Raw genomic sequence first — 16,229 nt, 5'->3', positions numbered from 1 at the left:
CTGTGTCGTGTGCATATTGTTGTGTTTTCTACATGATGAAGCTGAGTCCATAACACCATAAGGGCTGCCTGAATGATTGAGTGCTTTTGATTTAATGTGAATAATTTAATTGATCGTCGTGACTCATTCGGCATGTGAGGGTCATGAAAAATCCATAAATTAGCCGCAACTTAGTATAAAGCGCATGGTACAAAGCTTGAGACAAAAAAGTAGCCGTTATTACTGAAAGAATTAGCAGGAATGCATTTACGGCAACAAACATGAATTAAAAAGCTGCATACTTAAAAACTGAATGAGATGGGGGCAGCACTTTGATACATTTTGTGCTTTAAAAGATCCAATTAATGGTCAGCATGTATGTTAGTTTGGTGTATAGGTGACAAAGGAAATTAGTGCAATATCTAATAACATATCCCATGAATTCATTTATAGAACATGCCAATAAAAAGCAATCTACATTTTAAAAATGGCCACGGGCCGCACTTTGGACACACCATTTGTTTTTGATTAAGGACCCAATAAATGTTGACTAAGTTTGGGGAAACCTGTGATTCGGACCAGCTCAAGTGTGTGTGTGTGTGTGTGTGGGAGTGTTAGCAAGTCAGTACAGGTGTGTGTCTCAATCTTTAAGCTTCATTCTCTCCACCAATCATCAGCCAAGCTGACTATACGACCAAATAAGGGCAAATGAGCTGCCATGAAGGGGGTGGCCCTCTTAGATGGGTGTGGTGCTGTTGTCCACAGTGTGTCAAATCAGCCTCAAAACAACGGGATAATGCCAGCATCTTTAGAAACTTCTAACACAATATTTGGTGAGAGTTGATTTACTTGGAAGAGAGAGAAATATTAGTAACACGTTTGCAACTTCCCACACATTGTCCTGTACTCCTTCATGCAACAAGATCAGGGTCACACAAACACAGGATGTGATGGAACGTCCTGATAGTTTGAATACCTCTCCCACATGTTGGTGCGAAGTTCTAAACTACTCTTGGTGTTGCCACGATTGAATGGTAAACAAAGGGGAATGAGATTTGCTATTAAAAGGCACTTCCTGAAACAGAAGGAAGGGACTAGGAGGGAGGACAAACCAAGAGAATCATGAGAAAAGAAGCATTAAAGTATGCGTTGGAATTTGTATCTACAACAACGTGATTGTGAAATTATGTCGCAGATGGAATTTTATTTCAAGCCAAGACTTCCAGCCGTACAGTTTTATCGCTTTACGTGTAAAACAAGATGTTAGTTGAGTTATTTACTACATCATAAATAACATGCATTTCAAACACACTTTGTCCGGCGAACATTGTTTTTTAAAGTCCCATATCTAAAAAAATGCTTTATTTTTGATAAAATGGAGAATATTCTTCAAATAAGGATTTTCATAGTCGAATCGGATTAATTATATTTTGTTGTCGAATATGCGCAAAATGTTTTTCTTGTATGCTGCAAAAGGTGAGACTTTGACGCAAGCAACATCAAAAGACGAGACGCAAGACACACCAGTATCGACGCACTTAATGCTAACTAGACTGCTATCAGCTATCTGCAGCTGCCCGGGCAATGTTAAGTGGAGATGAACTTTGTTGATGCACCTCATCTTCAACGTCATCAGCTCAATATGACATTGGTGAGCCTTTGGCGTGAGTGATGTGGAATGACAATGTGGGAACAAGTAATGCTAACAAAACAGGTAATGTTCGTAGCTGCACCTGTCAAGTTGACCAACGTTTTGCGGAACAACTTATGCCAGTGGTTTCAGCACTTTGATACTGATACTTAAACTAGAAATGTCATAATCATTGAATAATTTTTCATTTCATTTCATTTTTATTTATCTCCTTCATTGATGTGCATCTTTGATAGACAATTATAACACAATTATTCAGTTACACCGTTACACACCAATACCTGAGAAGGAGCAGGATGAAGAAAAATCTTATATTTTCCTGCCCCCTTCACATAAAACATAGTCTTACTTAATGATATGTGAACCAACAATTACATCCAAATATAACGAAAACAAAACAAAAAAAAAACACAAGTGCAAAACTTCATGAAGTACAAACCGAACAAAAAAACAAAAGAAGTAATATACACCTCACGGGATGATACAAAACAAATACAAAACCAGGCAAAAAACAATTAATTAATAAATATAAAGCAAAATGTAAACACTTATGGCTGTCCATATGATTTTATAGTTCTGTCTTTATATATTTTTTTCAATTGGAATATATTTTTACAATCTTTTATCTCATTATAAAGAGAATTCCATAGTTTAACCCCCACCACTGATATACACATTTGTTTTAAAGTTGTCCTTGAATACTGATGTTGGAAATGACCTTTTCTTCTATGCTCTTCATTCTCAGAAGTGATGACAAACATTTTTTGTAAATTTGCTGGTAATGTTTTGCTTTTAGCCTTAAACATGACACATAATGTCTGTAACTTTACTAGCTCCTGTAATTTCAATAAACCTGAATTAATTAATAATATGTTAGTGTGTTCTAAGTAATCTACTTTATAAATAATCCTTATAGCTCTTTTCTGTAGTTGATACAATGCCTTTATGTTACTCTTATATGTGTTCCCCCACACTTCCACACAGTAGCTGATATATGGCAATATAAGTGCACAATGCAATATGCGCATTGCCCTATAATCTAACACATATTTTACCTTATTTAATATAAAAATACTCTTAGACATCTTTTTCCGTACATGTGCAATATGAGATTTCCATGTCAGACCGTCATCCAGTATCACTCCTAAAAATCTAAGTTCAGAAACCCTTTCAATATCAATTCCATTTATTGACAATTTGATCGTTTCCTCCCTTTTCCTCTTACAAAAAATCATGAACTTTGTTTTTTCTACATTTAATGATAATTTATTGGCATCAAACCATCTCTTAGTAAAGCAAATAGAACTAGATGTTTCAATCCCTTTGGTAAGTAGGAACAATCTTGACGGTAGCAGTCGGTGTGGAGTGGTGAAAGGGAGGGTAAGTATGTCATTGGGGTCTTCGGGTGGGCACCCTGCTTCATCGACGTTTCGTTGATTGAAGCCCACGACGTCTCCAGAGAGCTCAACGATGTACCTAGCGTCCCAGGTACACCCCCCTCCATGCCATACCCTCCATATCCTGTTGGACTCTGCATGGCAGGGTCGTCCTTTTCGCTGAGTCAGGCCTAAGCCTGACCGCATACCATTGTCTCTCATTTTACTGCCCAATTGGGGTCCTTGCGCTTAATCCAGAGCCAGTTGCTGGCTTTTTCGGCAGCTCTTGACATGGACTTGATAGTCTGTTGGAGGGAGCGTCCTTTCACCCCCATTTTTCTCAACAGACTGATGGTAGATGTGGCAATAAATCCCCTGCATCCCACTTCTACTGGGAAAATGCTGGTCTTCCAGCCGTTCTGGGATGCTTCAGCTGCCAGGTCAGAATATTTGGTTTTTTTCCTTTCGTAAGCCTCTTCAACCCCTTCTTCCCATGGTACTGTCAGTTCCACGACATAAGCCAGTTTTGCTGTTGGAGACCACAGGACCATGTCTGGCCGGAGTGTTGTAGCCATTATTTCTGGGGGAAACACAAGCTTTTTATCAAGGTCCACTTCCAATTTCCAATCTCGAGCCGACTGCAGGATGCTTGCATTATTTGGTGTTGTTTGACACTCTTGATGTTTGCCAGCTGGTACAAATTGTGTGAAGTGGACCTTTCCTGCTGGTGTTAGTGGGAGATTGTTTGTGGTGGTTCGCCTCTGTTCCAGTGTTGATGCAAGCTCTCTGAGTACTTGGTTATGCCGCCAAGTATAGCGTCCTTGGGTGAGACTTACAGTACACCCTGATAGGATATGCCTTAGAGATGCAGGTACTTGACACAGGGAACAGGCGGGATCTTCTCCGTACCAGGTTTTCAGATTTATAGGGGACGGTAGCAGGTCGTACGTGGCTCTGATGATAAAACTCAGTCGTGCTCCCTCCATCTGCCAGATGTCATACCAGTTGAGCTTTTTCTTCTCCAGGCTTTCCCAGTTGGTCCATCTCCCCTGCTTGGCCATTGAGACGGCTTTAGCATGTCGCTCTCCCTCCTCCTGTCTCCTGACTTCCTCTACTACTAGCCGTCTCTTCTGCTCTGATGTTGCTTTGTGCCATAGAGGAGGTTTTGGGATGAGCCCGAGCCCTGCTCTCCCATGCTGTACTTGCCCAACCACATCTCTGAATTGAAGAGCAGACTTTGCACTCTGAACAGCTTCTGATGGAATCCACTTCCTTCCCGCTGTTACTCGGGGGGCCGCTGTTCGAATGACTGCATCCTCAGTTTCAGTTAGCGTCATGACCAGCCTTGCTTTGGTGCATTTGAATTCTTCCACCAGTCCTGAGATTGGTAATTCCAATTTGCCATGCCCATATAGTCCAATAGAACTGAAGCATCTTGGAACTCCAAGCCACTGTTTCAGCTGTGTGCTTATCACACGTTCCAATTTTTCAACCTTGGTGATGGGGATTTCGTACACAGTTAAAGGCCACAAGAGTCTTGGGAGTATGCCAAATTGAAAACACCACAACTTAAGTTTTCCTGGCAACAAGGTTTTATTGATGCAATCCATGTAAGTGATGGTATCCTTTTTTAGTTGCTCAAACTGTTCGGTGTCTTTGAGCCTTGCGTCGTACCACCTTCCCAAGCTCTTTACTGGCATTTCTGAAACAGTTGGTACTGGTGTTCCGCTGACATGAAATCTCTGGTCTGTGACTTGGCCTTTCACAATGGAGATACTTCTGCACTTGCTGGGCTTTAACTTCATCCGTGCCCATGTTATATTTGAATGAAGTTTCTCCAGCAGTCTCTTGGTGCAGGGGACAGTTGTTGTGAGTGTTGTTATATCGTCCATATAGGCTCGAATTGGTGGTAATCTCTGACCACATTGTAGTCGTTCTCCTCCAACCACCCATTTCGATGCTCTAATAATGATTTCCATTGCCATCGTAAAGGCCAATGGGGAGATGGTGCACCCAGCCATGATGCCTACTTCCAGAGATTGCCACGTTGTGGTGAAGCCTGATGTTGTGAGGCAAAACTGCAAATCCTGGAAATAGTGTTTTACGAGATTTGTGATTTTAGTTGGCACTTGGAAGAATTCAAAGGCAGTCCACAGCAATGAATGAGGGACTGATCCATAGGCGTTGGCCAGATCAAGGAACAAGACATGAAGATCTTTTCCTTCTTTTTTCGCAGTCTGGATTTGATGCCATATGATGCTGTTATGTTCGAGGCATCCAGAGAAGCCTGCTATGCCAGCCGTTTGGATCGATGTATCAATGAAGTGGTTTTGCTTCAGATACTCTGTTAGTCGCTGTGCCAATACGCTGAAGAAAATCTTGCCTTCGATGTTCAGAAGGTTTATTTGGCGAAACTGTTCAATGGTGGTCGAGTTCTTTTCTTTTGGGATAAGCACTCCTCCCGCTCTTCGCCAGGCTTTCGGGATGATCTGCTTGTCCCACACCACTCTCATGTTTTTCCACAGGAATTTCAGAACCTCCGGAGCGTTCTTGTAGACACTATACGAAACACCATTAGGGCCTGGGGCAGATGCCGATCTTGCCTTTTTTACTGCCTGCTTCACCTCGCTCAGCTTGGGAGGGCTGACATCAACCTGATGTTGTGCGGGTGATATAGGAGGGATGTCAGTGGGGACAATGACCGGTTCATGTTTCTTCTCATCAGTATAGATGGTTCTCAGATATTCTTCAACCTGGTCTTTTGATGTTTTCAGAGATCCACTCTTCTCTTTTGTGAAAATCCCTTTCACAAATTTAAAGGGGTCTTTGTAGAAGTCGGTTCTGGCTTTTTCTTTCTTCTTCCGACGCATCCTTAGGCTTTCCGCTCGACGGAGTTTTGAGAGCCTCTGTTTTAATTCCTCTTGAAGGAGGTCGATGCCTTCCCTTTCTTCTGCTGTTGCCTTTCTCCACACCTTCCTTAGCTGTCGCCTTTCTTTTACAAGTAGATGGATTTCTTGAAGCCGACGAGATTTGGGGGCGGGAAGCATGTCTTCCTTTCTGACTTTTTCCTTCACTCCACATCTCTTCTCTCCGTAGCTGTAGATTAGGTCACCCATCTTCTCCAGCTTCCTTTCGGCTGATCCTTTGATGTTACTTAGGATAAGGCTTAAGTCTATGTTGATGGTTTCCCACTCCTTGCTGTTAGACTTTGGCCATTTCACCAACGGCTTACGTCCTTGCATGTTTTCCTTTTTGCGGTGTACTGGGTATGGTCTTGGACTGGTGGTTCTGCCTGATGCTTCCTCCTCATCCTGCGGGGTGCTGATGCTCTGCGGACTGTGGGTTTCTTCCTGCCGCTGAGTTTCATCCGACTGATTTAACCTTCTTCTTAACAGAAGCCGGTCAATGCGGGGCCCTGGGTTAGGGGTTTTCAGGCATTTCTTCCGTCCTTGGTGAACTTTAAGACCATGGGTTGATGTTACTTTAGCCCATCCACACACACACATCTGAAGAACATGTCCAACTGCTGGTTTCTCAAGAGTATTACTACTACCTTCATTCATTGTCGTGTCCATTCCAAGGGTCGTTACCGGGAGATCAGCCTGTGAGTCTTCTTGCGCCCCTGCTCTCGCAGACTCTAGGGGTATTCTTCTTCTTGAACTTTCTGTAGCCAGATATGGTGGCTCTTGTGCCCTAATAGGGTGACGGAGCCTGCTGCTGTGGGTAGCTAGCCCATAACAGCCCCGTTGGGGTCTATTTCCTCCTGTCAGCTGTCTCTCCAAGCTGTCACAAGGTCTTTCCCTTGTTGTCAGCTGCCCTTTCACAACAGTCACTGGGTTTTTCTTCCAGAAGATCAGTAAAGCAAATAGAACTAGATGTTTCAATCCCTTTGGTAAGTAGGAACAATCTTGACGGTAGCAGTCGGTGTGGAGTGGTGAAAGGGAGGGTAAGTATGTCATTGGGGTCTTCGGGTGGGCACCCTGCTTCATCGACGTTTCGTTGATTGAAGCCCACGACGTCTCCAGAGGGCTCAACGATGTACCTAGCGTCCCAGGTACACCCCCCTCCATGCCATACCCTCCATATCCTGTTGGACTCTGCATGGCAGGGTCGTCCTTTTCCCTGAGTCAGGCCTAAGCCTGACCGCATACCATTGTCTCTCATTTTACTGCCCAATTGGGGTCCTTGCGTTTAATCCAGAGCCAGTTGCTGGCTTTTTCGGCAGCTCTTGACATGGACTTGATAGTCTGTTGGAGGGAGCGTCCTTTCACCCCCATTTTTCTCAACAGACTGATGGTAGATGTGGCAATAAATCCCCTGCATCCCACTTCTACTGGGAAAATGCTGGTCTTCCAGCCGTTCTGGGATGCTTCAGCTGCCAGGTCAGAATATTTGGTTTTTTTCCTTTCGTAAGCCTCTTCAACCCCTTCTTCCCATGGTACTGTCAGTTCCACGACATAAGCCAGTTTTGCTGTTGGAGACCACAGGACCATGTCTGGCCGGAGTGTTGTAGCCATTATTTCTGGGGGAAACACAAGCTTTTTATCAAGGTCCACTTCCAATTTCCAATCTCGAGCCGACTGCAGGATGCTTGCATTATTTGGTGTTGTTTGACACTCTTGATGTTTGCCAGCTGGTACAAATTGTGTGAAGTGGACCTTTCCTGCTGGTGTTAGTGGGAGATTGTTTGTGGTGGTTCGCCTCTGTTCCAGTGTTGATGCAAGCTCTCTGAGTACTTGGTTATGCCGCCAAGTATAGCGTCCTTGGGTGAGACTTATAGTACACCCTGATAGGATATGCCTTAGAGATGCAGGTACTTGACACAGGGAACAGGCGGGATCTTCTCCGTACCAGGTTTTCAGATTTATAGGGGACGGTAGCAGGTCGTACGTGGCTCTGATGATAAAACTCAGTCGTGCTCCCTCCATCTGCCAGATGTCATACCAGTTGAGCTTTTTCTTCTCCAGGCTTTCCCAGTTGGTCCATCTCCCCTGCTTGGCCATTGAGACGGCTTTAGCATGTCGCTCTCCCTCCTCCTGTCTCCTGACTTCCTCTACTACTAGCCGTCTCTTCTGCTCTGATGTTGCTTTGTGCCATAGAGGAGGTTTTGGGATGAGCCCGAGCCTTAAGTTTAATCATTTCCTGTTCAATAATTTTTGATAATGCTTTTAAGTCATGTCCCGAACTATAAAAGTTGGTGTCGTCCGCAAATAATACAAATTTCAATAACTTTGATACCTCACATATATCATTAATATATAAAATAAACAATTTTGGTCCCAAAACCGAACCTTGTGGAATTCCACATTCAATCCTCATTTGTTCAGATGTATTACCCATAAAATCAAAAATAACTTCTTAGCCAGTCTAAAACTACTCCTCTCACACCAAATGAATACAACTTGGACAATAATATAGAATGATCTATAGTATCAAATGCTTTTTTAAGATCGATAAATACCCCTATGGTGTATTTCTTATTATCAGTTGCTGTTGCTATATCCTCAATTATATTAATTACAGCTGAAGCAGTGGATCTATTGGTCCGGAATCCATACTGGCTCTCACTCAACAGCATGTTCTTTTCAATAAAACTATCTAATTTTTTTACAAATATTTTTTCAATTATTTTAGAAAATTGTGACAGTAGTGGCACTGGTCTGTAATTAGTGAATCTATGTTTATCTCCCGTTTTAAAGAGTGGAATTACCTTTGCTACCTTCATTTTATTTGGAAAGGTCCCTGTTTGAAAAGAAAGATTAAAAATATAACAAAGAGGTTTGATGATACAGTCAATAGTATTTTTTACAATTATCATGTCTATACCATCACTATCTGTTGATGTCTTATTTTTCAGTTTTGTTACCACCGATACAATTTCATTTTCACTAACATCTCCTAGAAGCATGGACTGTAGCACTTTGCTTCCCCCTCTCCATCCACTCTGTATATCTTTATGTTCTCCAATACTCTCTACCAATTTGGGTCCAACATTCACAAAAAAAGAATTGAATCCGTTTGCCACTTCATTCATATTTGTTATCATCTTATTATCCTCATTGATAAAATGGCTTTGTTGGGTTTGTAGGCCCAGATGTTTTTCTTATTACCTTGTTCAGAATATTCCAAGTTCCTTTGATATTGTTTTTATTTTTTTCTAGTAAATTATTATAATATTCTCTTTTTGCTTGTCTCATTATTGTTATCAATTTGTTTTTGTAAACCTTATATTTCGTTTCAGCATCCTTTGTTCTTACTTTTATGAAATCTCTATAAAGTTTGTTTTTCTTTTTACAAGCATTCTGTAGTCCCTTTATAATCCAAGGCTTTTTATTGTAGCTGTCTCTTTGTTTCCATACATTCGGACAATGCTTTTCATACAATGATAAATATATATTAAGAAAAGCCTCATATGCAGCATTTGCATCTCCCCCATACACCTCATTCCAGTCTGTTTCAAATAAGTCCTTCCTAAACCTATTTATTGCTTCTTCAGTTCTTTTCCTTACATATCTATGAGTTTTTTCCTCCCTCTTTTTATCAATTGGACAGTCATAAGTAAGAAACACAGGTAAGTGGTCACTTATATCATTAATTACTAGTCCACTTTTTATATTATTTTTTATGTCATTTATAAAGATGTGATCAATTAACGTTGCACAATTTGTCGTTATTCTACTGGGTTTGGTGATCAATGGATAAAGCCCTCTACTATATACCACATCCAAGAAGTCTCTTGTTGATTTATTTCTGGGTGAGCTTAGCAGGTCTATGTTATAGTCGCCACACATGACAAATGTTTTCTTTTCCTTCACCTTACACAATAATTCTTCCAAACTATCATTAAATGCTTCTACTTCAGACCCAGGTGTCCTATATATACACGTAACAATAACATTTCTCTTCTTTTCTATTTCTACCTCTACAGTTACACATTGAAATAAATCATCAATTACCACTGTCATACATTCCACAGGTCTACATTTCAATTCACAGTCAACAAACAGGGCCACACCTCCTCCCTTCTTGTTTCTTCTACTACAGTGATACAACTCATACCCGTCAATGGAGAAATCGATACCTCTGTCTTTATCGATCCATGTTTCAGAAAGTGCTATTATTTTGAGTTTGCCATTTTGTAAATGTGCCGCATCTATTTGACTAGTACTATGATAACATGGAAAATATTTTATTCAAACAAAGTTATGGCAACAATATAAAACAATGTATTAGTAGTATGAAATACATTAAAATAATACTTATGATGAATTAATTTCAATCATTTAAGAAAAACTTTGAGTGCAAAATAACAAAAATGCAACAAAACAACATGAATACGTTCCTTTGCATGTTGATATTTGTAAAAAATAGAGTCAACAGGAAGGGGGAGGAGCAAAGTGTGCCTGAGTGAGCAGTTGAGAGAGAGGTGCGTTGTGTGGACTGTTGGATTCAGAGAGATGCTGCACTTGCATGATCTCTGTATGTCTAGCAAATCACTTGATTTTCCTCAGTCGAGAAACTGCAATTAAGTATCGATCAGATACCAACACCCACCTTGGTATCAAACCTGCTTGGCACTCAGCATCGAGGGTTGGAATTGGGGGTTAAATCACCAAAAATTATTCCTGGGCGCGGCCACTGCTGCTGCTTACTGCTCCCCTCGCCTCCCAGGGGGTGAGGGTGATGGGTCAAATGCAGAGGATAATCTCACCACACCTAGTGTGTGTGACAATCATAAAAAAGAGAAGAGAATACTCTTGATATTTAGATTGATAAACCCATCACTAGTTGGTAGTAAGCAAATTTAGTCATGTGGTTAAAAGGATTGGAACTGCACATTAGGCGTTTTGCGCACGCTACAAACTAGGGCAAACACAGCTAGCCCCCGTGTCCCCCTGCCTCGCTCACTCAGACAGGCATGGCGGGGGAGACCCACAACCACTCTCCTTCGTTTGAGTTCCACAGCCAACTGGCCGCGCCATGTGTATGTCCAAGCAGGGTATATACCGTCAATCATGGACGCCAAGACACGGCAGAAAAGCACAAACTAGTTTGCTTCCCCCAGCAGCAAGACGCCACTGCAGCAGCCCAGAGATAAAACGATGAAGCCGAATCATTGATATGGATATGATTGGTGCTTATTTTAACAGTCAAACTGGGATCGAATATGTGTCACAAATATATGCTAAATCATGTTTCACTATGTTAAATTTGCTATTTTACTATTGATCAATTATGACTTCATTTTGGTACAAAACCTGTGTTCAGATACATTCGACTACAAGGTTGAGAGTCAAATCAGACAAATCCTCAAATAGTCGACTATTCTAAGACACCATAATAAGATGTATTAGATTTTTAGCAAATTTGCTTTGTCATCTATAACAAAGTTAAGATAGATTAGAAATATTGACTGACATTGCCTTGCTTTTATTATTTTTAATCTATGAAATGCATCAGTATCTGCTAGTATAATAGTACACGTGTCTGCATTTGAAGGCAGAGAGCTTGGCTTCCATTTCCAGCCTGCAGGGTTGCTTCAGGAATGTCATCCTGTGTAAAATCCATCCATCCATCCACTTTCTACCGCTTGTCCCGTTCGGGGTCGCGGGGTGTGTGCTGGAACCCATCTCAGCTGCATTCGGGCGGTAGGCGGGGTACACCCTGGACAAATCGCCACCTCATCGCAGGGCCAACACAGATAGACAGACAACATTCACACTCACATTCACATATTATGACAAAACCTCTAAAGCCCTAAGTGTCAAAGTCAAGGCCCGCGGGCCAGAATGAATTATCTATGGCCCCCGTGATAATATTTGATTAGTATTAGAACCGGCTCCCAGGCCACAGCCGCCTGCTGCTGTTTTGCACACACCAATACTCCATTCACCACAATGCAACGGTAGCCCGCAAACTCACTGCAGCGCCGCAAGTGGGCCTCGGCTTCATTATTCATCAGCATTCAAGGCAGATGTCAACTTTCAGCAACCCCCTCCCCAATAATGGCTAAACGGAAGGTGGATGGCGAGAACAGGGGGTTTCAAGCCAAGTGGGAGGCAGAGTGCATGTTCATGGAGGTAAAAGTCAAACCTGTGTGGACAAAGTGTGGCTGTAATGGAATAATATAATTTAAGAAACACAAAGACAAGAATATGGACACGGAACAAAGGTGGAAGAATTAAAACAAGGTCTTAAGTCCCAGCAGGCTCTGTTCACTAAAGCCACATTCCAAAGCTATGGTGTCATTTTGATAACTGACACCATGTTTAATTATAATTGAAATATTTGAATGATGATAAATGAATGTCTTGTGACAGTATGCGGTTTCTGAAAACAATCAGTTGCTTTTCCAAACATTTTTAAGAAACTGCCAACGTTAGAATGCTAAACAGGAAGTGCTTGAAGTTGAATGGGTTTGTAAAAACACTGAGACAAAGTCTAAGTTCATTGTGTTCTTCATGGTGTTTTTGAAACCACACCAATTTTCTCCTCAGTTTTCCACTTTCGTCAAGTGTTTTGCCAAGAGGATTATTTGTAGTATGTACATTTTTAGAATGTACTTGTTCTATTTTTGGCCAAAGTAAGACAAAGAAAATAATCTGAAGTTGTCTTTATTTTTAAGTTATTATGCCATGATTTTACTAGTATTAATAAGTCTTATAAACATATCCTCCATCTTGCAAAAAGCACCATAGTCTTCATTCTGTCCTGCAAACTGCCTGTCAGCGCATCTGTGTCTGACTCAACATGACAGACAACAATAGAGAATTGAGCAGCATGTCCTCACGTGGAAATATTCACATGCACTCTAATTGTCATTCAAATTAGCTTTTGCACTTTACCACGCTAAATTAGAATTCATATTGGAAGCATGCCTGATTCAAATAATATTTACCATGTCCAAAATCCACAACAGAAGATGGACAGTTACTTTTTCATTTGAATTATTGACCCACTGCAGAGAAATAAAAAAGAAATAAGCTACAACTCATTAAATCCGAATATGGAGTGTCCAATGAAGTTGTTCATCATTCAAAGGTTCAACAAGAAGTATGCTTGGAAATGTGCAAGAACTAGTCTTCAAATATCAATTCTGATTTTAAACCTACAACCTTGTTGATTGCTACTTAAAGTTAAAGTAACACTGATAGTCACACGCACACTAGGTGTGGTGACATTACCCTCTGCATTTGACCCAGCCCCTTGTTCCACCCAGTGTCTGCTTGGAGTAAAACTTGCTCAGGGACATTTCACAAATTTAGGGGGGTTGTCTGTGTGTGTATTTATGTAAATATGTATATTTATGTGCAAAACCCAAAACCTGTGAAGTTGGCGCGTTGTGTAAATGGTAAATAAAAACAGAATACAGTGACTTGCAAATCCTTTTCAACCTATATTGAATTGAATAGACTGCAAAAACAAGATACTTAACGTTCGAACTGGTAAACTTTATTTTTTTCAAATATTAGCTCATTTGGAATTTGATGCTGGCAACATGTTTCAAAAAAGCTGGCACAAGTGGCAAAAAAGACTGATAAAGTTGAGGAATGCTCATCAAAGACTTATTTGGAACATCCCACAGGTGAACAGGCAAATTGGGAACAGGTGGGTGCCATGATTGGGTATAAAAGCAGCTTCCATGAAATGCTCAGTCATTCACAAACAAAGATGGGGCGAGGGTCACTACTTTGTGAACAAATGCGTAAGCAAATTGTCGAACAGTTTAAGGACAACATTTCTCAACGAGCTATTGCAAGGAATTTAGGGATTTCACCATCTACGGTCCGTAATATCATCAAAAGGTTCAGAAAATCTGGAGAAATCACTGCATGTAAGTGGCAAGGCCGAAAACCAACAAGTGACATCAGTGTTTAAAGGATATCACCACATGGGCTCAGGAACACTTCAAAAACCCACTGTCGGTAACTACAGTTGGTCGCTACATCTGTAAGTGCAAGTTAAAACTCTCCTATGCAAGGCGAAAACCGTTTATCAACAACACCCAGAAACGCCGTCGGCTTCGCTGGACCTGAGCTCATCTAAGATGGACTGATACAAAGTGGAAAAGTGTTCTGTGGTCTGACGAGGCCACATTTCAAATTGTTTTTGGAAACTGTGGACGTCATGTCCTCTGGACCAAAGAGGAAAAGAACCATCCGGATTGTTATAGGCGCAAAGTTGAAAAGCCGGCATCTGTGATAGTATGGGGTTAGACATGGGTAACTTACACATCTGTGAAGGCGCCATTAATGCTGAAAGGTACATACAGGTTTTGGAGCAACATATGTTGCCATCCAAGCAACGTTACCATGGACGCCCCTGCTTATTTCAGCAAGACAATGCCAAGCCATGTGTTACATCAACGTGGCTTCACTGTAAAAGAGTGCGGGTACTAGACTGGCCTGCCTGTAGTCCAGACCTGTCTCCCATTGAAAATGTGTGGCGCATTATGAAGCCTAAAATACCACAACGGAGACCCCTGGACTGTTGAACAACTTAAGCTGTACATCAAGCAAGAATGGGAAAGAATTCCACCTGAGAAGCTTAAAAAATGTGTCTCCTCAGTTCCCAAACGTTTCCTGAGTGTTGTTAAAAGGAAAGGCCATGTAACACAGTGGTGAACATGCCCTTTCCCAACTACTTTGGCACGTGTTGCAGCCATGAAATTCTAAGTTAATTATTATTTGCAAAAAAAAAAAAAAAAGTTTATGAGTTTGAACATCAAATATATTGTCTTTGTAGTGCATTCAATTGAATATGGGTTGAAAAGGATTTGCAAATCATTGTATTCCGTTTATATTTACATCTAACACAATTTCCCAACTCATATGGAAACAGGGTTTGTATAACAATGTGATACTTGTGGTGACAAATGTGAAGTGAAGCATATTTATATAGAGCCTTGCTCTCGAGATTCAAGGTGCTTTACATAATGAAACCCATTATCTACATCTTTAAGCTACATTTAAACCAGTTTGGGTAGCACTACGATCAGGTCAGTAAAAGTGTCTTGCCCATGGACACAACGGCAATGACTAGGATAGAGGAAAGCAGGAATCGAACCTGGAACCCTCAAGTTACTGGCACAGTCCCTGTTCTGTTTTAAACTGCACTATTGTTCAATTATTACGTACGCACGGGGGCGTGGCTCAGTTGGTAGGTGCCGGCAACTTGAGGGTTCAAGGTCCGATCCCCGCTTTCACCATCCTCGTCACTGCCGTTGTGTCATTGGGCAAGATACTTCACACACCTTCTCCCAGTGCCACCCACACTGGTTTAAATTTAACTTAGATAATGGGTTTCACTATTGAAAGCGCTTTTAATCACTAGAGAAAAGCGCTATTTAAATATAATTCACTTCATGTCTAGCTTGTGTGATATTGTGTGCTTAGCTGTTGTGTAGTTGCTAGCACCTAGTAGCCTATAGCCTATCATCTTTTATAAATGACTTGACTAAAATACAAAAATTACCAACTTTGTGTGCTAATCGGAACACATTTAGATCTTAACTGGCTGTCCAGCTTTGCACACGTAAACATGCTGCTTGTATCGGGCGTTTTACTTGGAAGCTGATATAATACCATGCTAATTTTTTGTTCTGCCTATTTTGAACTGATACCCAATATCAATATTAGATTGGGACACCCCTAATATACAAATAGACATGGTACTACCCATTTACCCCACTATAATATATCTGGTCTGCCAGAGAATAAGAAGAGGTAGCATCAGGAATAGATGTTGCCAATTTAGCAATGTTTTAGGTGTAGTAATTAGCCTCCTTTAAATATTCAATTTAAAAAAGTGACCTGTGACAAATCCAATAAAAATAATTTTGGAGTCGAAAATTAAAGCATGTGTAACTCTTCTCTACGGGCAGCGGGGTCCTTTTTAACTTTACAACATAGCCAATTATGCAAACAAACCCAAAACCCACCATGGCCACAGATAGATTACAGTCCTATGGGAAACACTGTAATTGCATAATAATTTTATTGTGGATCAAGAAGAGTTCAGGTAAATTCTTTCGGGCCCCAAAAGAACATGAAATGAATGACAATGAGTCTTATTTACATTGACAAAAACATGTATTGCAGTAATAATGTACAGACCAGTAAGCGTTTTGATGTCTGATTCACCATCTTTGAACCAGAAGTACTACTGTACACTTTGTTAGGTTCCAAATAAACAATGTAAGTCGGAACACACTGCAGAGATAA

Source organism: Entelurus aequoreus, linkage group LG04 (assembly GCF_033978785.1).
Source record: "Entelurus aequoreus isolate RoL-2023_Sb linkage group LG04, RoL_Eaeq_v1.1, whole genome shotgun sequence".
In the NCBI taxonomy this organism is placed as follows: domain Eukaryota; kingdom Metazoa; phylum Chordata; class Actinopteri; order Syngnathiformes; family Syngnathidae; genus Entelurus; species Entelurus aequoreus.
Note: the sequence above shows the minus strand (reverse complement) of the source record.